Source organism: Struthio camelus, chromosome 19 (genome assembly GCF_040807025.1).
Source record: "Struthio camelus isolate bStrCam1 chromosome 19, bStrCam1.hap1, whole genome shotgun sequence".
Classification (NCBI taxonomy): domain Eukaryota; kingdom Metazoa; phylum Chordata; class Aves; order Struthioniformes; family Struthionidae; genus Struthio; species Struthio camelus.
In genome coordinates, this window is record NC_090960.1 from 5,291,227 (window position 1) to 5,316,750 (window position 25,524).

The 25,524-nt window shown below is 55.1% G+C and overlaps 1 long non-coding RNA gene across 1 annotated transcript in view; it reads left to right on the forward strand.

Moving 5' to 3' along the window:
• The window catches only part of LOC104146744 (uncharacterized), a 77,042-nt gene extending 73,548 nt beyond the window's left edge, over positions 1–3,494 (forward strand). The window contains exon 5 of the long non-coding RNA XR_011135472.1: positions 3,360–3,494. This is a non-coding gene — a long non-coding RNA (uncharacterized lncRNA). The remainder of the gene's footprint in view (positions 1–3,359) is intronic.
• The last annotated feature ends 22,030 nt before the right edge of the window (positions 3,495–25,524 follow it).

A 25,524-nucleotide genomic window follows, 5' to 3' on the forward strand; every position in this document is an offset into this window, starting at 1 on the left:
GCGTCCAGTAAGCGTTAACCGCCCCGCGCGCGCCGGGCTGGGAGCGGGCAGAGGGTGCACGCTCTCCCACCACGCACATGTTTTCTATCTAAGTTTTGTTTCAGCTGGCTCTTTCCCACTAACTCGTCCTTCTTTAACACCTTGTACTCATTTAGTGCGAGCCTGCTCAGCAGCACAAATTAATCGCGGGCTGCAGAAACCCACCGCGGCAGGCAGAGGTTGGGGTGGGAGGCGCGCGGAGGTTAAGCGCGGACTTGCTGCCACCCAGTGAGCAGGGGGAGCGCGAAGCGGCCCCCCCCCCGCCCAGCTCGCCACCGCTGGCCTTTCAGCCCCTCGCGCCCGCTCCCCTCGCCAGCCCCCTCGGCGTGCCCGGCCGGGCTGAGCGGGCGAGTGTCGGCGCTCGCAGCGAGCGCTGCCGGCTCTGCTCCTGCGAACGGGGCGGCTGTGCGTGCACGGCAGCAGTAAGCGCTGGGTCACGTTGGTTTATGGCTCCTTATATGTATCACACGCTTCAGAAATAGGAGCTGATAACTCAAGCCTCATGGCACAGTTGACATGCAGCAGAAAGGCAAACAAAACCTGACCAAACAAATTGTGTTTGGGCCTTTAGGATGTCTTGGCCAAACTGTACTTCATGGTCCTCTCTTAGGAGGCCAGAGCCTGGAGGACATGGCGTGTCCTCAGCTTGCAGAAAGAGACCATTAATCATTAGTGTGCCTTGGTCCACAGCTATTTTAATCACCGTTGAAATACACATGCAGTTCCCACTCCTAAAAATGGTATTTGACTCCGATGCACATGATTTCCTTTGGCTGCCTTTCCCCAATTAGGAGCAATCCGTAACTACGTGGAAGTGCAAACATGGGAATCTGCAGATTTGCGTCTCATCTGTCATGGAGCGCAAGATCGGTGCTACAGGGATCATCATAGCTTTGCCACCAGACGTAAATATCAGAATATATTGCAACCAGCTAGCAGGGCATGACTGTTAAAGGCTTTTCTCATAGCCAAAACCTGGCCTGTGCATTGGAGCGCTGGAAAGCTGGAAATCTGTCATCACACCCTGCTGTGTCATTAGGCCGTTTGTGTTCCACTTTATTATGTAATGATTAAAAATGCCTTTTGTATAGTCTGTCCCTAATTAGGGGAGGTCAGTCTGTTGTGGGAGAAGTGAATGACTCATCAGAAGGGCCTGAACTAAGAGTATATTTGTAGGCTGTAGAAACCAACGCTTTCTTTAATTTTCCCTTTAAAAAATTCTGAACTAAAGTCACAGGAAGTTTAAAGGGGGGGGGGGGAGAAAAAACCCCAATCCCCAAAGCTCTCATCCACAGACTCAAGATCACAGGGAAGCCTTGTACTTCTCAGCTTCTCCCATGAGACGGCGGAGCAGCCTGCGGAGTCGGGGGGTGAGCCGGGAAAACTGCGCTGCCTGCGCGCGCCGAGCCCTCGGCGCCCAGGCAGCGCAAACCGGGCGCCGGAGCAGGGGCCGGCCCGGCCCGCCTGCTCGCCCCCACCAGCTCCTGCAAATGGGCTCATTTAAACACGGCCAGGTCTGACAAAGCCCAACAACAATCTGCTAAAACTAAAGGATTCTTGAGAGCTTGGCGTTCCCCAGTCTTCCTGACATTTAAACGTTTAAACTGTAAAGAAAGAGAAGTTTGACTTAATAACCATATTTCCTCCGTGAAGCAGCTAGTCAGCAGGAACTACAGCGAAGCACCAAAGGGCTCCAGTGAAAGAAAGCAAAAAAATGTGCCTGCAAAATGTATTTCCTGTACTGGTTTAATTCTGATCATGTGGCTGACGTACAATTTGTCTGATTGAATGTACCACATTACATTATTCTGGACAGGAGTTGTGTGCTGAAAGCAGCTGATAATATTACAGGGCAGTTGAGAAAGCGTCGCCTGCCGCGGCGGCCTCTTTGCAGCCAGGAACCTGGTGCTTGAAAGACATTAGTAGAATTGCTTGTACTCGAAGAGCAATTTGGGATCCTCCCCCCCCCCCCCGGCCGCCAGTGGGGCTGTCGCCCTGCAAGCCTTGCTCTGGGCCGCTTCCAGTTTATTCTGCATGGGCTGTTGCAACACCCTTACCAACCCAGCGGCGCTGCACCTCCCTCCCAAGGATGCACCGAGCATGGGAAGGGTGGCTGCGGCTTACTTCAGCCTCTGAGAGCCGTTTTTCAGGGAAAGGTGAGTGAGTGAGTGAGTGAGTGTGTGTGCGCGCACCAGGGTGTTTTAGAGTCTATGTACTACTTAGCCTATAATAGCGACAGCAGCTCAAAGGAGGTCTGGGGTGATGCCTAAGTGCCGCAGAAGCTGATGCCATCACCTGAGACTGACTCCTGAGAAAAACATTATTGCCTGCGTGGACTTTTCAAAACACTGTTATTTTAGGTATTTCTGCATTTTTCCCAGCCAGGTTAGCGGTGCTAATTGACGCTGGCCTTTCAGAAAAGAGCCAACATTGTCCTTAAAATCCCACTGTCTCAGCCGGGGCACTGCTGAGATGGCACTGCGGTCAGAAGAGGGGGACTATGGTGCCGCTTGGCCCTGGCCCGGCAGCGTCCCTACAGCCCGCGGCCGCCCCTGCCGCCCCGAGGGGCCGGATGGCAGCTGGAGGGGACGCGTGCGACCCGGGCGGCAGCCCCACGGCAGAGCTGCTCTGGGAAGAGCGAGGGTGCAGAGCGCACCGACCCTCCTGGCTCTGCTCTTGCCCACGTCCACGCAGGGTCTTGTCCGTAGACAGAGGCTGTACGAGGTGCACGAGTGGAAACTGCAGCTCGCCGTGAGGTGCAAGAGACAGGGTTACTGAGCACGGGAAGAGCTCATCGGACGTTTATACCGGCCAAATTCCCATCAGCCACAAGGCGAAGCTCCAGTCGCCAGGGCACTGGCTTTGGGATGAGCTGCGGCGCTTGCTCTGTGCGCAGCCTCGGCCGGAGGCTCAGGCTGCTCCCTCTGACGTTAAAATCCAGCGGTGGAGTCCTCCTCACCAGGGTGGAGCTGAGATAGGAAGGAGAAGTCGGGGAGGCTCATTCCAGCCTTTCAGAGCAACACTCTTTATTTTAATATACAAGTATTCTTATTTGGAGTAAGATGCAGATGCTAAAGATAAAAATTGTAACATAGAAGCACTTGGAAAAAAAAAAAGTTACAAAACCCCATTCCAGATCTTTCTGTTTTCGGCACAAAGAATATTCCACTCTGGCGGGTTCTCGTCTCCAGCCCGCTGGCAGGTGAGGTGGTAGCATCTAGTCGGTTGGGTAGATCTCCAAACCAGAACAGATGAAATAAATTAACTCCATCCACACATTTTGCCAAGGAAATCATGCAACCCTTTCCATCTTGTTTCAGCAACAGGTGAAGACTCAGGGAGCTGCTAGATGAGGAGGTGCTCGTGGAGAGGAGCAGAAGGTCGAGGACTTCCTATGACGAGGCACGCTCCAAAACCAAGAGGGCAAAACAAGAAGTCCTGAAGCAACAGTCCCAAAGTGGCCCATTCCTGGAGCGCACCCACCAGGAAGGAGGCTCTCGCTGAGCTCCAGACGCTCCTGCGCGGCTTCAGTGGGTGGGTTTCTTCATTCCCGGTTTGGTAAGAAGTACCCAGGTTCACTGAAAATAACATGCCTTTCTTGTGCCCGTTGTCTGGCTTATCTGTTTGCAAAGTCCCTGGGCTAAGGAGCATCTTTCAAGGCTGGCTTACGCCTAGCAATTCCCTGTTCTGCAATAGCTACTACAGAACGACGCCACGTGGATGGGCTCATTCCAGAGCAGCTGCTACAGCTGCAGATTCATACCATACCTTAACTGGAGGAGCTTCAGCGTGGCACTGTGCCTTTTACCCACTTAAGCAAGACCTGGGACTCAGTTTGGGGTTTCTAGCCACTTCTCCTTTACAAATAATTAAACTTTAAGAAAAGTAGTTGAAATGCTCCTGAGAAGAACAAATAACAAATGGGTAAATATTGCTTCAGAACCACATAACCTATGTAAAAATAGGTAAGTGATGTGTAAAGGCAAGTCTCTGCAGTCGGCGTGGAGAAAAAAAATACATGCATTTCTAATCTGTTGGCATAAGTAGGTAGATAAAGCAGAACTGACTGATGAATACATCAATTGATAAACATCACACAAAGTTTTAACAAAGCGTTTTTGAGAAGGTAATGAGTAAACCAGCCCGACACAGGGCAAGGGGCTGTTGCTGCTGGAGGGGGCAGGTTAACTGGGCTGCGCACGCCCCTAGGTAGAGTTACTGAAGGGCAGAAGCTTCCAACGTTGTTGCAGAGTGCAATGAAAACAAAAACATTTACTCAATGTACAAAAGCTCCCAGAAAAATGCAAATAAAGTGTAAGAATGCATAAAGCTAGCAAATAACAGAATGTTAATGGTTCTGCTTAACAAATGACATCTTCACGTGCAATTACTGCGTCATGTTCTGAGCTGAAAAATGAGAGTAGAAATAACCCTCAGAGAAAGGGGACAAGAATGAGCAGAGACCTGCAGTGATTTTGGGCAGTTTGGCTGAAAGAAGAGTAAAAAAGGGGATTAGGAGGGAGGGGACAGTTTACAGTATAATCAATGGCATTAAGGCTAAAAACACCAGCGTTTTCACAAGCACGAAAAGAAAGGGGTGAGACACTGATATAATAAGCTAGCACACTACTGTCCTGGGATTTGAGGAAACCAATTTATAAAGCCTAGAAGGGAACATAAAGAGCCACGAGTGGAAACACTGGCAGGATCGGGCCCTTACGTCTGCAAGCAAGCTGCTGTGCAGAAATATCGGGGGCAAAAATCTGGAAAACAGTTCAGCCTGGCCGCTCGGGAGGGGGTAATACCCGGCTCCTGGCCGCCGCCGCAGGCCGCCCGGGCTGTGTCGCTGGGGTCTGAGTGTCTCAGGTTGCATTGCCCCGGGCGGGGGGGGGTGAAGACAGACACGACAGGGAGGGAAACTGCTTGATTTGGTTCCTTTCCCCCCCTTTGCCTTCTAGTTCTCGCGCCCTGACCTTCGTATAACAACACACCAGCCATCCCTGCGAGCCCCTGCGCCAGTGCTTACCTGCGAGGCCTCCCCGTGCCGGGGTCACAGTTGACCATTGCAAGAACAATAAGGATTTTTAGGGGCATTATGACTGGGTTAGTAAAACACAGCTGCCCCTGAAAGTCCCTCATTTTTCTTGCTGCCGCTCGGTCCCCTCCGGGTGCCTAGGAGGGCAGGGGTCCGGCGCTCCGCTCGCGCCAGCAGGGCCGTGCTGGCACGCGGCGCTCGGCCGCGCTGCCCGCGTCACCGCCCCGACCGGGGTGACCGGCCGTGACAAACAGCGGCCGGCGGGGAACTGCTTTGTCATCGCTGCGGGCGCCGGTCTGAGCAAACGCCGCGGCGCGGTTCAGCGTAACGCCAGATGGCTCGTCTGCCGCTCGGCTGGCGCGCCGTCACACGCAGCCTGGCGCGGCTGGGCGCAAGCAACCCTCAAATCCCCCCGCCCGGTGGGGCCAAAGGAAACAGCACCTTCGCCTACAAATACACGGAGTATTGGAAATCGGGGGAGCACTGGCAGCTGGTCGCGGGAAAGGGAGGGTCTCCAGCTGAGCGCTGGCGAGCTCGTGCCACAGGCAGCGCTGCACCTCTCGCGCGGGCCCAGCAAAGCCCGGGGTGCCACGCGCGGGGCCAACGGCAGGACCGGTTGCTCTTCGCTTATTAATAAAGCTGGGATTTTCATTAGGAGATCGCTACCGATTTCTCAACAGCTTTCAGCTCAAGTAGTTTTTAAAAGCGATCTATAGGATTTCAGGTTTCCTACGAAAAAAAGCGCCAAGGGGCTGGCTGGGAGTGTGGAGGGCTCGTTCGCGAGTCCTCTCGGCACCCCCAGCCCGGCGCGTGCCTGGGCCAAGGAGCAACGCTTTCCTTTTAATTCAGTCGGCGGCGGCAGCCTGAGGGGGCCGGGCAGGTTCCCGCGAGCCCCTCTGCCTCGCTGGTCGCACAAACTGCCTGTCTGCGCGGTCCGGGCCCCGCCGCGGCCCCCCGTCACCCGTTCTCCTGTGCGTTAGCGATGCCCTCTCCCTGGCAAGGGGCCCTTCTTCCCGTTCCCGGTTACAGGCTCGGAAGACCGAGGCTGGCGCCGCGCCGGCAAACCCGCGCGCAGCGATGGGGCCAGGCCCGGGCGCCCCGCCGCGCTCGCTCGCGACCCCATGGCGGCTCCTTCCAGGGTTCGGGAGTCGAACGAAAGCAAGCCCCGTGCCCGGATTTGGTAATAAAACATGGGCCGCGATGCTGATGCAAGTGTTATTTGCATCTTAAAAAAAAAAAAAAAAATTAAAATGAAATCACAGCAGCGGTATAATAATAAAAAGCAGCAGCGCTCTGAAGGCTAACGGCCTTGCTGTCCTAGATGAAGCAGAGGAGCCAGAGGCGGCGAGGAGCGAGGCGTGAGTCAGCGTGGCGGCAGGCGCGCGCTGCAAGCAGCCCTCCCGGCTGCTTCGGTCACTGACGGACTCAGTTCCTGTGCAACCAGCATCCAGAAGAGTTTAGGAGCGAGGCTATAACGAAGAACTTGTGGACGCAATAACAGCAAGCATCTCTTGTCCCCCCCCCCCCCCGCAGGGTGACAATAAGCAGCTCTCGGCAGTGGGAAGGAGCCCCAGGCCTGGGCCAGGTCCCCGCCGCGCGCGCTGGCGAGGCAGAAACCCCGGCGAGCGCCGGCCCCAGGCAGCCCGCCGGCCGCCGGGACCCCCGACCCGCAGGTCAGCCGGAGCCGGGGCAGGTTGGGGCCTGGGCAGGGCGGCTCACGCCGACGTGTCCTGCTGCAGGGACCCGCTGCCAGGAGGCCGGGGGTCCTGCGTGGCCCCGCAGAGGCGGCAGGAGCCCGCCTGCGCTGGCGGAGGAGGGCGCCGCTGCCCCCCGCCCCGCCGGCCCCCTTGCCCGCGCCGCGGCTCCGATCCGCAGGACCGGGGCGCGAAGGCTCTTGCGCGTGCTGGCTCCGAAACTCTTAAGACGACGCAAGAACGGCGCAAAAGAAACAAGCTGGAGGTGAAACACGTCGGCGGTTTGCAGAATCCTTCCCGCTTTAGTCAGCCGAGGGGATTGTTCGCCGCGGACGAAGCCCTGTTTCCCTTGATTGGTGTGGCTTGTTTTGGTTTGTTTTTTTCCCTCTAAGTGTGAATTTCGTCTTGACGGTTTCCTTTCAGAAACAAAAATTGAAAACAAATTGTCCGGTACACAAAGCAAAACACACAAAGCAAAGGCCCAGCCCCTCAGCCGGAGCGACCGGGGCGCCCAGGCGAGCGGGGGCCCCGCGGAGCCGCCGGCCCCCGGCCCCCTCCTAAACGCCCTCGCGCTCCGGGGCACTGGGGCCGGCCGGGCTGCGACGAGGCTGGGTCATCAAACGTGTGAGGCGGACTTTCCACGGCGGCGGCTGCGAAAACCGCCCCCGGCACCGGGCAGCAAGGCGGGAGCCCCCGGTGCCGCCCGCCTCCTTTAGCGCTGCTCCGGCTTGCCCCGTGCCGCGACCGTTACACGCAGGAGCCGCACAGAGCGAGCAAACTAAAGCACCTAACTTTAGCCTTGGGAGCGTATCAACTAAAACGGTTACGTCGTCGGACAGTCTCCCAGCGGCTGCTGCGCTGCAGGCACCGGGAGCGGCCGCAGAGCGCTGCCCGGCCGGCCGGCCCCACGCGCGCCGCGCGGCTAACCCAACACGCCGGCAAAACGACCCGGGAGCAACTCTGAAGGGCGCCGCCGCCGCGGAGAGGGAAGTCTTAAACCGGCTGGCGCGGGGAAGGGGACCGGCAGGGCCAGCGCCAGGGCAGGAGCTGGGCCTGAAAGCGCCTACGAGACTGCTAGTACGTTCAGGAGCGCCGGGCCGAGCAGCCGCCGCCGCTGTCCCGCCAGCGCCTCTTAGCTCCATCCAAACAGCCAGGTGGGACCGGTCCGTGCACCACGCCGCCTTTCGAACCGTATTCGAACCGTGGGCCCGAGGAGCCCGCGAGCGGCGCGGGCGGCAGGGCGCTGGGGCCGGCCGGGCTGCGACCGTCCGGCCTGGGCTTTGCTGCAGCAGCGGCTGGTCTGGCCAGCGCTAAGGGAAGTGAAGCCTTCGAGGAGAGCAGCAGGAAATCGCCAAGCCAAAGGGATCTTTAAATCATTGCATTTTAAACAAAGCGAAGGCATTACCATAAAGTAAATGGCCACACCTTGCTACTTCTGGTAAGGAGACCAGCTTTTCCTTAGCTAGTCAAATATAACGAGCTCTGGGTGCCTAACTAACTCTTTTAAGCTCATTTCCAAACTCCAGCCAAAAATCACTCTCTGATTCACCACTTTCTCAGGCACACCAGTACTTGGAGCATGCCTGCAGGCTGGTACTGCACAGCACAAAGTACATACGCGCATGTTTAATTACGCTGTGGACTAGGGCTGTGATTAATCATATGCTTAAAGTTAAGCACACGCTTAAGCCTGCTACTGAACTGGAGCTTGAGGCTGGTCTAACAGGTATGCTCGCGCTCCCCGTTTCCCAGTTCTCTGAGGCCCAGTAAGTGAAACGAATACAAAAATGGTCCTGTGGTCACGTTCACGCCCAAGAACTCACCCCAAGTCTGGTTTCTGATAATACAGGTTTTATGCCAACACCTTTTGTACCTGGTCTCCCCATGCCTCCACCGGTACTGATTAAGGGTATTACAATAGTATGGATATCATCATAATTTACCAGCATTAAAACATGAGCTAATTATTATCATTAGCAAGGTTTTAGAAAGCTCTGGGCTGAGCTTTCCCTGAGCCTGAGCAGGGCTCCAGCTAACAGCTTACGCTCTCTCCATCTGCACGCGTGGGGCATTGAGGTCGCTTGCGTCCGAGGCGGCTGCGACGGCCCCAGCAGAAACATGAAGCGCGTCAATATGGAGCAGAGTCGTTTACCCGACCATTGCCACATCTAGCGGTGGAGTCATCGCCTGGAAGAACTCAACCTAAAATACACGTCAGCTACGGGCGGGCACGTAAACCCGCACCTCAGCAGTGGGAGCGTACAGGGTCGGGGAGGGGGGCTCACGGCGCTCGCCCCCCTTCCCAGCACAGGCTTATTCCTCGCTCAGAGCGATTCCAGGAAGGTCAAATCGTATCCGCTCCCCAGGGAGGAGGGAGCGGAGGAGCAAGGGCCAGAAAGCTCCATTTTTCGGGATGCAGCTGCCCCCGCTGGGACTGAGGCCGGCCCCGCTCAGGGCGCCGGCGCGCACCGGGACAAGGGTTCCCTCGCGGGGCCGGCGGCAGCGTCGGAAAGGCAGAGCACCCCCGAGCCCCAAGTTCAGCCGGCAAAATCATGCAAAGTTGACAGAGCAGGAGACTTCGGCGCGCAGCATGTGCGAATCCATTTCCAGCAGACAACCGAGAGCGCGGAGGGCTGGACTCGCGGAGGCCAGGCGCGCGCCGCCGAAGGAGCCTCCTTGGAGGAAGCCTGCGGGTACGCTAGTCCATAGGCTGTGGCCACTCTTTAACTAACCCAATCACATGTTGTTTTTCGCCAATACATTCACAAAAAGAGCATATTTGGGTCAGCAGGGCAAGCCCGAGCAAAGACGAGCAGGCCGTGCCCCAGGGAGGGCTCACAGCCCGGCGTCCCTGCCCTCCTGGCGGCAGTAACGTGATGACCTCTCTCTTCAACTGTGTTGATGGCTGCTGAAATGCTGCTTTTTTGTTGCACGTTTACAGCTTTTCTTGTACAAAATGCAGTAAAATCTTCCACAGAAAAATAAAACCAAGTCTGCCTTCTTAGGGGCCCTGTTTGCTTAGCCACAGGGCTCTTTGCAGGGACTCTACACCCTTATGTCTGGGACAACTGACATGACTTTTTTTCTCAATTCCCTCTTACTGCACAGTGGTAACTCTGAAACGTTTTTCTGCAGGGAACGGATTGCTACATATAGTTTCAAAAAACCACTAGAAATGCCCTTTGGTTTTAGGTCCAACACTGTGTATCAGCAGGGCGACTTTGCTACCTGAGCGGCTTCATTTGTACAACGCGCAGCCATCTGCTAGAACCGGGCGCGTTGAAGAGCGATGAGAAACACGCGGTAAAACCCTTGCCGTTGGCCCGAGCTGCGTGGCGAGCCAGCGTGCTAGCGCATACGACTGCCAGCCGATTGTACGAGCATCTTCCGATTAACGGGATGAGAGAGGCTTCCAGGGGGTGTTTCCTCCCCCCCAAACCCCGGCTCAGATCCCGGCCAGACCGACCTCTGGGCCCGGCTCAATCTCCCCTCTGCCTGCGGAGGCAGGCTAGACGCCCACCTCAGACCATGCATTAGTTAGATAAAGTTCATTTAACATCATCTCACGTGAATTAGGAAACCCAGGGCTGTTCTCCAAAAGGATACTTTTAATGAGAATGAGCTCGTGTCAGCGTTAAGCCCCTACCAGCGCCCGAGTCGGCAGCGGATGCTAGTCGAGACGCCAAGAGATGTGCAAGAAGCGCGTCTGCATCCGACTTCAGCCCAGCCGCCACAATCGGCGTGCTCGGTTTCGCTTTTATTTTCAGCTCTTTTCCTTCCCGGCTGTCAGCTCAGCGCTGCTGTTTACGCTCAGAGCCATGCCTGCAACAGTGACGTTTTAGGGAACTTAATTGGGAGAGGGAAAAAAAAAAAAAAAAGAGAGTTGGGCCATATCGTCAGCGGGTGTGGAAGCCAGGCTGGCCGGAGACTCCCCTGGAAGCTGCGTCCAGACGTAACGCTGCAGCTCTTCCACCTGGCCGGGAGGCATTTCCCTCCGGGCCCGGCTTTGCTCAAGGGCGAGGGGAGGCAGAGGAAGAGCGCGTTCCCCGCGCGCGACGCGGACGCAGGGAGCCCTCGCCCAAACCTCCCGCGCCGAGATACGCCCTCCTGCGCGGGGTCTCTAAGCGAGCACTGCTCACGCTTGCAGCCCACCAGGTCAGGACGTCAGGGGTGTAAGTCAGCGCAGCCGGACTGCCCGCCACCCTTGGGCCCGTTTACCCCGCCGCGCCGTGCGTTCTGCCTTGCAACAGCCTCGTTACCTGCACTGCTGGGTACCCGAATCTGTGCTGCCGGCAATCAACCGACTGTAACTCGGCGTTAACTGGCAGGCAGGCAGGCAGGCAGGCAGGTATAAAATATTTCTATTTGGAAAACGTACTTCAAAGTTAGCGGAGGTCTGAGAGTTAAAGTTTACAAACACTTGGTTTAGGAACATGTTGCAGCTCTAACGAGACAGAAGCGCTCACGGCTGTTCATCAAAAACTATTACCAGTCTTACAGAGCACAGGACCAATCCTGGGCGAGCGCCCAGGACTTCTTCGCTAGCTTACAGCGGGTAACCTGCAGTGGGAGGGGAGGGAGGCGTTATATTTAGCCATGGGCATACCTGCTATTTCTTTGGAGAGATGCAAATTCATTCTGGGATGTAGACAACCTACAATCCCAATTTATATTTTAAGGTTAAACTCCTATCAAGTGTTTTGAAATAAACCTACAGTTTCTTTTATTTTTTTAAGGCAATATCATCTTCAAAGTATTAAAAAATCCAAAACTTTATGTAGCTATCACATAATACCCTAGGCTGTCTCATAAGCATTTTCCTTACACTTTGGTATCATTACATCTTTATTTGGGGCACATGAACCACCAGCTAAACCACTGCTGTTACTCACATGGGGGCAGTTCACGCCACTGGAAACTCTGAAGGGAGAGGCTTATTGCTACGTTTGCAAAGAACGAGGTCTGCAAACAAACGCTGGCAGGAAAAAAAAACATTGTTTCATTGTTTCTCATTGCCTTTAATGGCCATTGATACAGAAATTAAGGAAAGTCCTGGAAGGAGGCTAGAGATAGTATTAGTTTCACCAGCGGAATGCATGCCGACCCTCGGACGGCATATAGCATTAATGTCATAAATGTGCGTGAATGTTCTCATTCAGGCTGGAATTTATTCCCCAAGGAGATGCAAAACTAGCTCAAATATGCTGCATGCAAACCAAACTCTTCCAACGAGGCGAGTGCAGTTTGTGAATCCCGGAGCTAAATTTAGGCTGGGACTTGGAGTAAGCTAAGTCTAATCTCAGCGCAGCACTGCGCATCACGACCCTCGGACCTCGGGAAACGGTTCAGTGAAGTTCTGCTCCTTTGTTACAGGGTGTTTTGGATGAAGTTTTAAAAGCTCTTCACTAACTCAGATTTAGGCAATTCAGCTGAAGTTGTGCAGCTGAATTTTGTTCTTCTGTGCAATTGTTTTAAAAAGATTAACAGAAATTATTTTTACGTCAAACAAACACTCCTAATGTATTAAAAATGTAATACACCAAATACTATTAACTATTGCTAAATAATCCACGATGATATTGAAAAAACTAGATACCATAAATATCTTAATAACTTTTTCACTAATTACACTATTTGTTTGGTTTCTACGGTCCAAAGTAAATGAAAGTAAAACGGGCGAGTTGGTTCGTGATTAATCACCTCGCTGTTCCTTGTTCAGTGCTGTACAACTGTTGCATTTGCATGGGAATGTTTTCCCCCTCCAGAAATATTTCCCTCAAAATTAACAGATGAAGTCACAATTATACAAAATGTCTTTGTAGTCAAAGCAGCTTTTGTAGTGAAAAATACTTTAAATGCAACTGAGACTTTAAATCTACTTTTACAGTATCCTCCGAGTGCAAAATACCCCCATGAGAGTAGGACTGAGGAAGCTTTCCCGTTTCTAAAACATCAAAATGGCATTACTAGTTTTAAATCCAGCATATTTTAACTGAGCTGCATTCAAATTCTTCTTTATGAAACGACCTGTCTTTTCATACAAGATTTTTCATGCACATCCTGGCTCCGAAGCTCCAGATCCGTTCGCCACAACTTGTTTCACTGGAATCCACCAAGAGACGAAGAAGCCAAACGCCGAGAGCGGCGCGCTCGGCCCCGGCGTACGCTGTCCTACCGGTTGCTGCCGCCTGCAACGTCCCAGCGCGCGGAACTGGCTGACGTTTTACCAAGAGATCATCCTCAAAACGTCAAGCTTCCTGACAAAAGTCTCAATATTTCGCTCTACAAATTCTTAATTCGTTTTCCAGCCTTCGTAGGTTGCTGCTAGCTCCACCCTCTCGACCATCAGCAATCGCCGCTGCTCGCACAGCAAATCCCGCTTTGGGGAAACGTGATATTATTCCAGATGTCTCGGCGTACGGCGATCCCGCCGAACCCAACCTGAGCGCCGCCGCTCTGTAACCAAGCCGCGAGTTAAAGAGCTTCTGGAATTCATTCCTTCGACTACTGCGCTTGCATATTTGAGTTTAACCCTACCGCCAGGATTGTGTTCAAGCGCCCGGTACTTCGTAAAACGAGAGACAGGACTAGAGGGTTTTTCCCCCCAAAGACACAAAGCCACGTCTCACTTTAGCGGGCCTTGGGCCTCTTGTTGATCAGTTCCTGCAGGCGGCAGACGGGACTGAACTGAAGTGTTTTCACTGTGTTCCTCACAGCATTTCAAAACTTAACAAGCAAAGGGACATTGCTGGATGAAATCTGCTTTAGCATTTTACAGCTCTAGGAAACCGCATACCTCGAACCGCAAGAAAACGTCAAGTGCATCCGGAGAGGCTCAGGACAGCTGCGAGACGCGGTGTGGCCCCGCTGCACGCCACCAGGGCTTCACCGGGGACACAAGGGAAGAGCCACCACCCTTCCGCCGCCCGGGCTGCCCCTTTCCCCGAGCAGCCGGCTCAGCCTAACGCCCGCTCTTCAAAATAACCTCCCAAGGCAGCACCGCGGCACCCGCCGTGACCCTCTGAGCAAGTCCCCTCCTGCTCCCGCCCGAGAAAGGCTCCAGCGCCTTGGTCAGACGGGAGGTTTGGTCATTAATAACGAGTGACAGTGCTGGTGGGCGCAATCAAGTCAAGACGCCAGTCCCAGACCTACAGACGGAGTCGCTAACAAATCCGTACCGGGACAATCCTGCAGCCCTGCGCGACGCCGTGACGGGCGGGCGCAGCAGCCATCCGGGGCGGAGGGGCAGAGCCACCAAACCCCTCAAACCCGACAGACCTGCCGAGATCCAAATAAATCCGAGGAGCCTATAGGAAACCAAAGCTACCAAACAGCACATGGGGAATTTTGGGTAGCGGCTGCTGAAGAGGAGGCCCTGGCCCAGCAGCGGGGCCGGGCAGAGGAAGCGGCCCCGGCGCGGACGCGCCGCCGGCTCGTTTCCCGCCGGCCACGTGATTCTTCTCCCCGCTGCTGCCGGCTCACGCTCCAGCTCGTGCCACCGCGCAGCCTGGCGATGGCACCCGAAAGCCCTGGTCTGCCCTCGGCAAAGGTCTCCCCGCCCCGTCTGCGGCGCCGGCGGCTGTAATCCTCCGGCGAGCACCACCGCACAGGCGCACGCGCAACCCCTTCCGCTCCCCACAGGGCCGTCGGGCGCAAGCGGGCCGGGGCCGGCTCCAGCCCCCCCGGATTGGGGGAATGGGCAGGCCCGGCGCGGAGGGCTCGCCGCGCGCGGTGCCCTCCCTCCCGCCGGCGGCCCTGGCTCCAAGGTCTCCCTTTGCAAACACAGAGGGACGGCGGTTCCTAAACTGCAGGCGAGCATTCGCCTTCCCTCCGCGCCATTCAAAGACCATCCTGCCCGAACCCCACCCTTCGGCCCAGCAACCTGAGCCCTTAATGCTTAAGATAGTTTTCTTTCAGGCCTTATCGCAGGTAAAAATATGGCCCTTTCCTGCAGGAGGAGCAGGACCTGCCAAATGTTTACCCACCCCGTGAGAAGGCTGCAAACGCGGCTCCAGCGCCGCGCTGAGCGGCCCCGGCCGGGCCCTGATAAATAGGGCGCCTGGCGGTGCTGCCCACGACGAGCTCGTAGCGGGCTGAGCGCTGCCAAGCCTGGCCGGGCAAGCAAGCGTATTTGTACACACAGAAAGATTAGCGAGGGAGGGCATGAGGTTGAGAAGTGAAAATAAAACAAAGCCCCATTATGACGGGGGGGGGGGTAAGCGAGCCCGCACCCCCGAGAGCGAGGCAGAGCCCCAACAGCGAGTTAGCAGCTGGTCCGCGACTCGCGGCAGAAGCTTGAACCGTTTTCTTCAGTGTTTGCAAACTGCTAAACCGAGGTCCAACCCCCCCTCCCCGCCCAGCGCAGCCTTCAGAGCAATGCTACAAATACAAGGTTTTCACTTTGTAATTTGACCCACAAAAAGGCTTTTAGGGCACGAGGGAACGCGCTAATCCCGCCCGAACTTCGATTGGGGGCGCAGGTTTAGGGGGCGGCGGGCAGGTGCCGCGGAGCGCCCCGGCCACCAACAGCAGTCGGAAAGCGCCTGTCAGCGCCGTGCGCGCGGCTGCAATCCCAATAACCGCTAATTATGCGGATGAATGGAGAAAAAAATACGTTCCTAATATCAGCAAGTCTGTCAACAGAGGCCGAGCAGCTGTAAACAACTACATCCCCGCTAGTTCCAACAGATGAGTGCTGCTCGGAATGAAACGTGTCCTTTCACCTTGGCAAATGACACTGGGAAAGAAAAAAAAAAAACCAACAAACTAAAAAGCAGATTTTTAAAAGTGCCTGGGAGCTGGAAGCTCAGATCAACATATTTAACGAGTCCTGGTGACTGCAAAATGCCGAGCACTCGCTCTCTCAAGAAACCAGGCTTTTACTGGATCTTGAATGAAGCACCCAAATCCCCCAAACAGCCCAAAACATGCTGTAAAACGTTCCAACGGGGGGGGGGGGCAAAATTTGTCAAAGTTACTTAAAGGCAAGAAAAAAAAAAATTATTGCAGGAAGAAAATTTTTGAGATTGTGATAGATCTGGCAAAAGCCAAGCCCAGCAGCGTACCCAGGCTACAAAGCAAACCGCAAACAAGAGAGTCTCCTAGGAAAGGGAAAAAACTTCAGTTCAACAGAGCAGCCAGCGCAAGAGCCCGAGCAAACGGCCTCGGCGCAGAGCGCGGCCGGCCAGCCCGAGCCGAGAGCCGGTACAAGAGGCTGCAGGAGCCGGCTGCAGAGGACCGGGAATCTGCTCCCCGTCCCCCCTTCCACGCCAGCAGGTTTCCATGTTAATGATACGGCTCGGCATGCTTCGAGTGTTTTTACACTACGCTTGTCTCCTCGGAGCCCCGTCCCGTTCCAGGGCGGATGATTAGAATCAGATTTCTGTGATTTCACTGCAGATTAATTTCGTTAAAAGCTAGAGATCTGCAGGGAGACGAGGGCTGCAGACAGGCCAGCAGGACTCGCTCCGACTGCATTCTCTCCAAAAAGGGTAACAGTCGGTATTTTTGCCTTTACTCCTGACTTTCACATACTTTTCCTTTTTGTGGCCGCTAGACAGGGTGCTCTGGAAAAAATGGGGGGGGGGGGAAACCTGCAAAAAAAATCTCCCTTTAAAATTTGTTTTTCAAAGAAAGCTCCCCACCAGGACTTAGGAGCAGGTTTATAAGGAGAAGAGGCACGAGCCGAGCCGAGCGAGCCGGCCGCCCCCGAAGTCAAACGGGCGCCTGAAATACGTGCACACAGGAAATAATTCTGATACAGCGAGGGCCATACGCCCCGATGCCTCGCCGAGCTACAACCACTAACACCAGCACGCTGCAGTAAGCTGCGCACAAACGGTGCGATCTAGAGGGCCGAAGGAGAAAAACCAGTATGCGGAGACGTGCAATATTGTTTGCAAATCTTTCCCAATTGCGAAACACTAAGTAAATATTCATTTTTCTTTTAACGGGCAAATTCTACAGCATGCAGAACAGAAAACAGCGTTTCAAAAATCTCACGGAAATGGGGCTCCAAAGTTGTGGCTCCGTGCGCGCATATGCCTGTGTACACACGTACGCAACGTGGAGTCCTGCACAGTCCCAGAGCAGAGATATAATTAAACACTAAGCGGCTCAAAAAACACATCGGAAGAGTACCGTTTTCCGTTTTATAGAACTTTTCCATGAGAACACTGCTGCCACTCATCCTCTTTCGCTAGATCAATATCCTTGACTGCACAAGGGAGAAGTAAGAACATCCACACATGAAAAAATTATGAGGACCCTCCAAATAACTCTCGTGCAAGAACTTAACAAGCAACGTAACGTAACGCAGCCGGGCACAGTTGTAAGTACAACGTTATATAAGCAAGAACCGATACACACGCACGCACAGTTGCGTATACGTGCGAAATACCGTGCCTGAAAGAGGCGCACAGACCAAAGTCTCCCGAAGTGCAGCGTGCCGAACCGAAATCAAAGACAGACAGATAGTAAGGCGCACGGGAAGGGCGAGGGGGAACAAGCACCGAAGTTAGCGAGGAGGGAATTACGGGGCGCCAGGCCACTTTGTATACGCGTGGGTTTATTAAAAAAAGGAAAAAAAAAAAAAAAACCACACACAAATCGGAGGCGTTTTCTGCAAGGGAAAGCTGGGAGAGGAGGATGCGCCGGGCCCCGCAGGAGCGCACCCCGGGCGCTGCGCGGCCGCGGAGCCCGCTCGGAGCGGGGAGAAAAAGGCGCTGGGGGCTGGCGGAGAGGCGGCTCCGTCCTGCGGCCGCGGCGCGGGGCAGCGCGGGCGGCGGAGAGGCGAGCCGGCGGCCGGGCCGGACCGGACCCGACCCGGACCCGACCCGGACCCGACCGGACCGGACCCCGCGGCGCCCGGCGGAGCGGCGCCGTCCCGGCAGCTCCTGGGCGCCGAGGACTGGGACTTTGTAGGCCAGTTGAAGACACGAACCTCTCATCTCGCCCGCAAAGACCCAGCCCTCAACGCGCCCGATCAGTCGCCGGCTGTGAGACTGGATTGCCCCCCCCCTTTTTTTTTTTTTTTTTTTTAATTTCGCTCCTTTCGCTGGCCGGTGCCCACCCAAAGCGCACAGCCCCCCCCCCTCCTCCGCGCCGCCCCCCCCCCCGGGGGAAGCGCCCCCCGCTCCGCAGCAGCGCCCCGGCCGCGGGGAGACGCCGATCCGCGCCGCCCCCTCCCCAAACTTGCGAGCCGGCCCGGCCGGCGGCGGGGGGAGGCTCCGGCCCCCGCAGCCCCCGCAGCCCCGGCCGCCGCCCGCAGCCCCGGGCCGGGCGCCGCAGCGCACCGTGACTCGGCACCGCCGAGCCCGCTCCTGCGGGCGGGGGGGGGGGGGGGGGGGAGCAGCCCCAGGCGGTTCAAACAGCCAAAAACAAAAAAAAAAAAAAAAAGGAAAGAAAAAAAAAACCCCAAACCCCACCCCGAGCCCCTCCGTTACCTGATCTGAACGAGGAGGGGACCCTGCGGCCCCCTCCCGTCCCCTGCCCGCCGGGCTGCGGGACTGCGCCCGGGCAGGGCTCGCACTGGAGCTGCAACTGAGCGGGGGGGGGGCTCATGGTGCCCCTTTCCTTCCTCCCCCCCCCCCCAGCCGAGTCGCCAGCAGACGGATATTTAAGCTGGTATTGATCACGTTGAGGGCTTTTTTTCCACCCTTCCTCTTTGCCCTTGCAAAAGGCAAGAGAAAAAAAAAAAAAAGAAAAAAAAAATCCGTGCCACAAGGGACATTGCAACATTTCTCTCGGTTTTTCAAACGCTGCGTTTGCCTCGGCGTGCTTGAAAAGTCCCAACCCAACAAGCAGAAGAGGAGAAGCGGTGGGGGGGGGGGGAGGGAGAAGGGAGGGGAAAAAAAAGAAAAAGAGAGAAAAACACCCCAAAGTAGCAAATACAAAAAAAAAAAAAGAAAGAAAGAAAGAAAGAAAAACACCCAGGAAGCATCAAACCAGAAAGAGGCGAGCTGGTGGCGGCCGGCGGCGGCGGCGGAGCTGCTCTCCGGGCGCAGGCTCACATCCCTCGAAAGTTTGCTCCACGTGTTGGGGTCGGGGCGGCGCGGCCCGCTCCGCCGCTCCCGCGCCGTTTAAGGAAGCGGCCAGTCCCCTCCCCTGCGCCGGGCAGCTCCCGCCGCAACCCGGCTCGGCAAATTTGGAGGCTCTGCCCGGCGGCCCTCCCCACCCCCTGCCCTCCCCGCCGGCCCATCCGGCCCGCACACGGCAGGAAGCGCGCTGCCGCCGCCGCCCGCTCCGCAGCAATTTGCCTTCCCCCCCCCCCCCACCCCACCTTTTATTTTGTTGGGTTTTTTTCGTTGGGTTTTTTTTTTTTTTCGTTTTTTTTTTTTTGCCGCCGCGCTCCTGCCGGCGGCGGCTCCGCCGGGGCAGCCGCGCAGCGCCGCGCAGCGCCCCGCGGCCGCGGGCGGAGGGCGCCCCCTGGCGGCCGCGCCGGGGCTGGGGGGGGCAGCGGGCCCGGCGCAGCCCCCCGACCCTCAATGCGCAGAGCCGGCAGCCCCCCCCCCCCCCCCCCCCCGGCCGCCGGGCTCCCCCCGCGCAGCCCTCTCCCGCGAGCCGCAGAGCAGCCGCGCTGGCCTGTGCCCACGTCGCGGCGAGGGCAGAGGACGCCGCCGGGGTGAACGTCTGCCTGTTCCTGGGGAAACCTGCGCGCGGGCTCTTCCTGTACAGGCCGCGCAGGCCGTAAAGCTGTTGTAAGGACTCATTCATTTATACCGGCTCTCAGTTAGGAAAATGCTTTCAGAAACCGTCGCAAGGCCCTCCGGAACGTGAGGTGAAGCCAGAAGGGGCAGCTGAAACGCCGTGGTCAAGATAATTTACGTTATTCCTACTTATCGGCCTTACGTTATTCCTCTCCGCATCCTCAGCTGCCTCCTGTTTCTGAGCTTAGCGACTTTTTGGACTACGACTTTCAAAGTCCTTAGATACCAACCCAGCATGTGGGGGCCCTGCCCGCAGATCAGATGGGGCTGGACACCTACTGCACCTCCCTTTAGTCTTTGCAACAGATCCTCAGGATGCCAAACTGGGAGGGAAAGGGGACAAAGCCCACCGAGCTCCAGCCCCTTTGCGCGACTGTCCCCAGGCGCAGCCTGCTCTGGCGTGGTATCGCAGCGCTGACCAGCCCCTCGAGAGGCAGCACGGTGGAGCCACCAGAGACGCACGGGATGGCTTGAACGGCTTTGTGCTGCAAAGGACTCTCTCTCGCCGTTCCTGCGGAGATGTCAGCAACCACAGTCACGTTCCCTGGCGACTCGAGCGGCAGACCCACCAGAGATGCAGACCAGCATGAGCTCACGTGATGGAGCAGGATCACCAAGGCATGGGTCAGATCTTCTGCACCAAGTATGAAAACCTCGGGCCAGCAACAAGCTCCAAATTGGGCTTCAGGAGATAAAGACAACAACAACAACAGTATCCAAACTATTCACCTTTTACATGTTTGGGTTCAGCAGCACAAGCGCATATCCCGGGTGTCTATGCTGGATTGTTTTCCTGTATCCATACAGAAATCATGTGCAACAGCCACGTGTACAGCGATTGCAGTAGAGGCCTTCGAGCGCTCAGAGCTTTATGGTGCCAGCACCGTTATGGCTGTAGCAGGTGACTCCTAGGTGGCTTGCACGGCCGGAATGGGACACAGAGGACTTAGCTCATCCTGTCGTCTAACTGCTCCTTTCGATTAACACTGCAAAGCAATCCTCCTCACAGAAGAAAGTGTTCCTTGGCCGGGAGCCTGATGAGTATTTGGAGCCAAGGAACATGTTGTTTAAAACAGACAGTAAAATGCAAAGTGAATCATGGACCATGGGCAGACAGGTCTGCAAGAGGGAATAGCTTGTATGAGCATTTTGGAAGTAAGATGTCCTGAAGAGAGGTACTGAAATGAAGCATTTCTTGACCATCTTGGATGGCAGTAACGTGTTCTACAGTGATGATGCCCAGTGAGTACTGGTAGAAATGAAGAGTCCAAGAACGGTGCAAAAGACACCAGCCTTTTCTCGGATGACAGGCATGGATGCTGTACAAATCGCTTGGGTTGAACGAGAAAAGTCTTCACCAGCTTTTGGAAAATGATTAGACTGCTATTTGGAGAGACTGCAGGTTACATCCGCCAACTACTTATTCTCGTATCAGCATGCTGGTTTTTTTGGTTAATATGCGCTTCCTCAGCTGTATCAAAAAGCTGCTCATAACAACACAGACCAATGTTTAGCACAAAAACTCATAGCGGATTATGTACCTAGACGTATGGAAGGAAGAGAGCAAACCAGGGAATGAATAAGTTTCTTCCTAGTTAAGCTGACAGCATAGCGCTTAGCTGATCGTCTGACCAACTGTTTAATTTGCTGTTTTCAGCAGCCTCATACATGTGGCCTCGTCTTCATCTCGCCCCCACCGGTACTGATGTCAAGCGTCTCTTAAGTTCCATGAGAGCGGGGCAAAACTTGCATGCAAAAATTTTAGTCCAGCAGACGCTCTTATGCAAGGAACCCAATCCTCTGAGATGTGCTCAGCCGCCAGACGGTCCAGCCTGCGCCCACTTCCACTGACGGCAGCGGCGATCCTTCGGCGGTCACAGGATAAAGCACATTGCAGGCAAGTCTCCCCTTGGCTGGAGGTACTTCCGTACCTGAGAAGGTCAGGTCTTTGGACTTCATCTCCTCTCACGAATACCTGCTGGCTGCTCTGCAAGGCGCGCAGAACCCGTGCGCTGGGAATGCATGGCTCCCTCTCTGGATGGGAGCTGGGAAGAAGATTAGCTCTGCATTCACTTCAGATGTAATCACAAGCGTATCAAGTTGTAAAGCATCACAACTTGCACGAGTCTAAAAATAAACATAAGCAGTTTGTTTGAAGCAGTTTGGCAGCCAAAAGGCTAATATATTAATAACACTAGACCAACAATAGCCCAGAACAATAACTATGGAACAATAGATGCTATCACTACTGAAAATAGCCATGTTTGGAAAAAAGCAAACATTTTTACAAGATCCATGCGCCAGATGTAGGAGCCTCTTTTTAGGTCTTCACAAAGGCTTCACAAAGTGGAAGACCGGTGTGACACCTCTGAAGTCTGGAGGGAGTTTCTGTGATGCAAAGCGAGCGAGAGAGCGGAGCGCATATCGCAGCTGGGACGCACCCAGGCCCCGCGGAGGTAGTTTGGTCTTGCTGCATTAATCCGAGTTTGTTCTTTCGTGCTGCTGCCTACGCTCATGCTGAGCAATACTTTTCTCCGCAAGTAGAGCCATCGATTTGTTAACTTTCCAGCACGTGGTATTAAGCAGCATGTAAGCAAGCATGGCTTGTAGCCAAGAGCTTGGTATTTCAGCATCAGACCTTGTTGACACAGAGACAGGATTGTCAAAGTAGTTAAACTTGGACACACTGATCAGCGAGATAAATAATTCAAACCCCACTGCTGGAAGATTCTGAATATGATGAAATTTGCTGGTCTTCACCTGAAAATATGAATCCATGCCAGAGTCCCAGAATCAGATCTGTCTTATGAGAACAACAGGAGTAGCAAGTCTACAATCCAAAACTCAAAAAAGTGCAAATACGGTGTACCGCAAGGAGCAGGCCTGACCCCACGCGCCTCTGCAGGAACGCGGAGCAGCGGTAGCGCACGAGCAGCTCTCTCCTGTGCTCAGCGGCATTAACTCCAGCTCTGTCAAACTGACCCAGGTGTCAGCTTTACCCCACTGCAGCCCGTGTCAAAATTCTCATTAATTGCAGATAATACAGTCAGCCCCGAATCAGACCGAGTCTGTTAAGGCTTTATAGAAACGCCAGCCCACCTGAGAGCTTTACTGTGTCCTGGGTGCTCAGCGCTGAGCACCCACGTAACTCCGCCGAGCTAGGGCCTCCGTTTGCAGCTCAGGCATGGCCTGGCTCGCTGGCCACGGCTCTGTCCAGCCAAAGCACCTCTGGCAAACGGCCGCTACGTGCGTGCAGCGTGGCCCTGCCGCAAACGGGCGACTTCACGCTTACAGCATGCGTGTGCGTACGGGAGAAAGGAGGGAGGAAAAAAAAAAAATCAAGGGACTAATGAGCTATGATTAAGCTTAGAAATAATGGCTTCCTGTTCAAACACAGAGCTATGTCTCTTCTTAGTACAACTACCTCATCCCCAATTGTGTCTATTAGAGACAATTACTGGGGGAGACAGATATGCGCAACCAGATGTGGAAACAACGGTCGTGTTATGCACCGTGCCGCATGCAGTTTAAATTCTTTGTGGCCGAACAAGTTGCATTTCACAAAGTTGTGTGTGCTTGTGCACAGAGGAGCAGCTGTCAATGGGGAAATCCCCTTAGCCCCCTTGAAGCCTACGCTCCGTGATCCCCAGGGATTAAACAAATGCACTAACACTATTTACTCGAACGCTCCCTCCATGGGGGGGGCTTCAGTCCATGAAATCCACTCCAGCACTTGCAAGTTTCAGTTGTGAAACATGCTGGGCGCCTTCTATATTTGGTAGCTTGCAAGTGCTCTTTAAGTTGGGCCCAGAGTGATGAAAGGACAGGAGTCAGGAATTCGGCTCAAGCAGAGGCTAACAGGAAGCGGGCTCAGGCTCGGAGCGGGAATTCATTTCTCCCTGCAGAGACCTTGCGCTGGCACCAAGGCATCACAGGCACTGCTGAGAGGGGACAGCGGTCACAGCACTGCACATCTGAAAATTAAAGACGCTGCCACAGTATTTGTCCTTCCACCCTCTACACACTGGCAGTGTGAAGGGAGGCTTTAAACCCAGCTGCGCCAGGAAAGCCTCCCTTGCATTCTGCTTTCTTTTTCCTAAAGCGACTTGGACTTGGGTACAACCCCCATGAAAACAGGGACAAGGATTTCACCGATTCTGACCCACAGTGCTCACGTCCCCAGTAAGGCTGTGACAGCGCGACCTGCACGATGCCGTCACCCGCCTGTGACGGTGCGGGGCTCAGCTGATGGCTGCAGCGCCCAGCAACAACATACAAACGTTTCAGGCCGGGGCTCCAGAAACCCTCAAACATATTTGCAACGCGGGCTGATCGTTCAACCTTGTTCCTGAACTTCCCCTGTAATTTTATTACGGCCTCTTCGAAGACAGCCAGTGCTGGATGCTTTGGTAGGCTGTCCTTGCCTTGAATTCGTGCTCAGTTTGAATTCTTTAACGGAGACGATTGTGCCAAGTCAGCGCCGCTGCTGGGTGTACGGCTGTCACAGACGAGACGGCAGGCCACAGTCACCGTGAGCATCACCCTGCAGGAACCAGCGCTGACAGCACAGGGGCAAGTTTGGCCCAGTGTCTTTTAGGTGCCAGGCAACAGCGGCAGACCTCGAAGGCAAAGGAGTTTGTGGTCGGTTTTTCCACTGCTGACATGCTGTCTCAGGCTGGACTCTGAATCCTGGCTTTGTCACCATCATCTCCAAGCTAGTGGGGCTGTATGGTGCTCAATGCAAAGGAAATAATTCTCTGTTCAGAAATGAAGACTAACAGTTCAGAAGCTCTGTGAATCCAATGGCTGACTCTGCTCTCGTGACGCTGCTTTTACAGCCATGGGATTTCATCAGCTCAGATATAGCTATTTCCAGTTTACACCCAGGTCAAAGTAAAAGCTATACTCGTGGTACTGGCCTTGATCCTGCAACAGCTTGCTTACCCGCAGGGATCGTCACTCAGCGGCAAACGTCAGCGGGCGCTCGCGTGCACCAGGAGCACTCCGGCGCACGAGCCGTGCAGCGCCGGGCTCCGACTCCCCGCTGCTTTCGTTCCGATTACAGTCGGGAACGAGCACAAGCACCTGAGAGAGAGAGGGCCAGCGAGGGGCAGAGAGGCAGGGCCGCGGTGAAGCAGACCGCGGAGGAGACGCGACTCTAAACCTCCCCTTCGCCTCCCTCCCGCCCCACTCCTCCTTCCCCTGCATAACCCAAGTCTGTTACGGACGTACGGACCGCAGCATCAGCTCGCATCTGCCGGGCGTCACAGCAGCAGTCGCTGCCTTTCAGTGCCACTTTTTACTCCGTTTCAACAGGCAGCGCTCGCCCTTCCCAGGCCAGGCGAGGCAGCCGGCGCTGGGCGCTCCCGCCGCGCCAGCCCCGCGTCCAGCTCCCTCTCCCGAGTGCCCCAGGGCTCGTGCACAGACGGCGCTGCGGGAGGCACGCCGGGGCTTCGCCTCGGCACCCGCGCGTAGGCGAGGGCGGCAGCCTCCGGACGGGACCGCTAGACTGCTTGCTACTCGTGGGCCAAGAGAGAAAAGCAGCTGGGACCCACCTGGAGGAACGTCACGGCTGCTCCCTCCTCACACCTCCAGGGAAGGGGACGCCAGCCGCTCTGCCCCGCGGACACGGACGAAGGGGACTCGGTTTGCCTTTCCCAAAGTTGCCATAAACAGAGCTTTCGAGGGGGTGAAAAAAATCCTTTCTCCAAATTCTTATTTCCTACTTGACTATCAGTTTTTTTCTTAGTATTGTAAAAACACTGCAGCATTCAATGGATTATTATTCACAAACACGAACCTGCTCCTCCAGCAGAACAAATCGAGTCATTTCTGTTTCTGCTCGAGCCTTCGGCACACAGACAAAAACATTTTTTATTCATCAGTGGTAAAAGGCTACAGCCATTTGACTTTAAACACAGACATGCTTCTGGGCTCTCTTCCAGGAAGTCTGTGTCACCCAGGCTTTAGATCGATATGTTTGTCTGCAAAGTCACCCTTTTGATCTGTAATTTTTCATTTTGACACAAGAAATGCCTTTTGGTCAAAC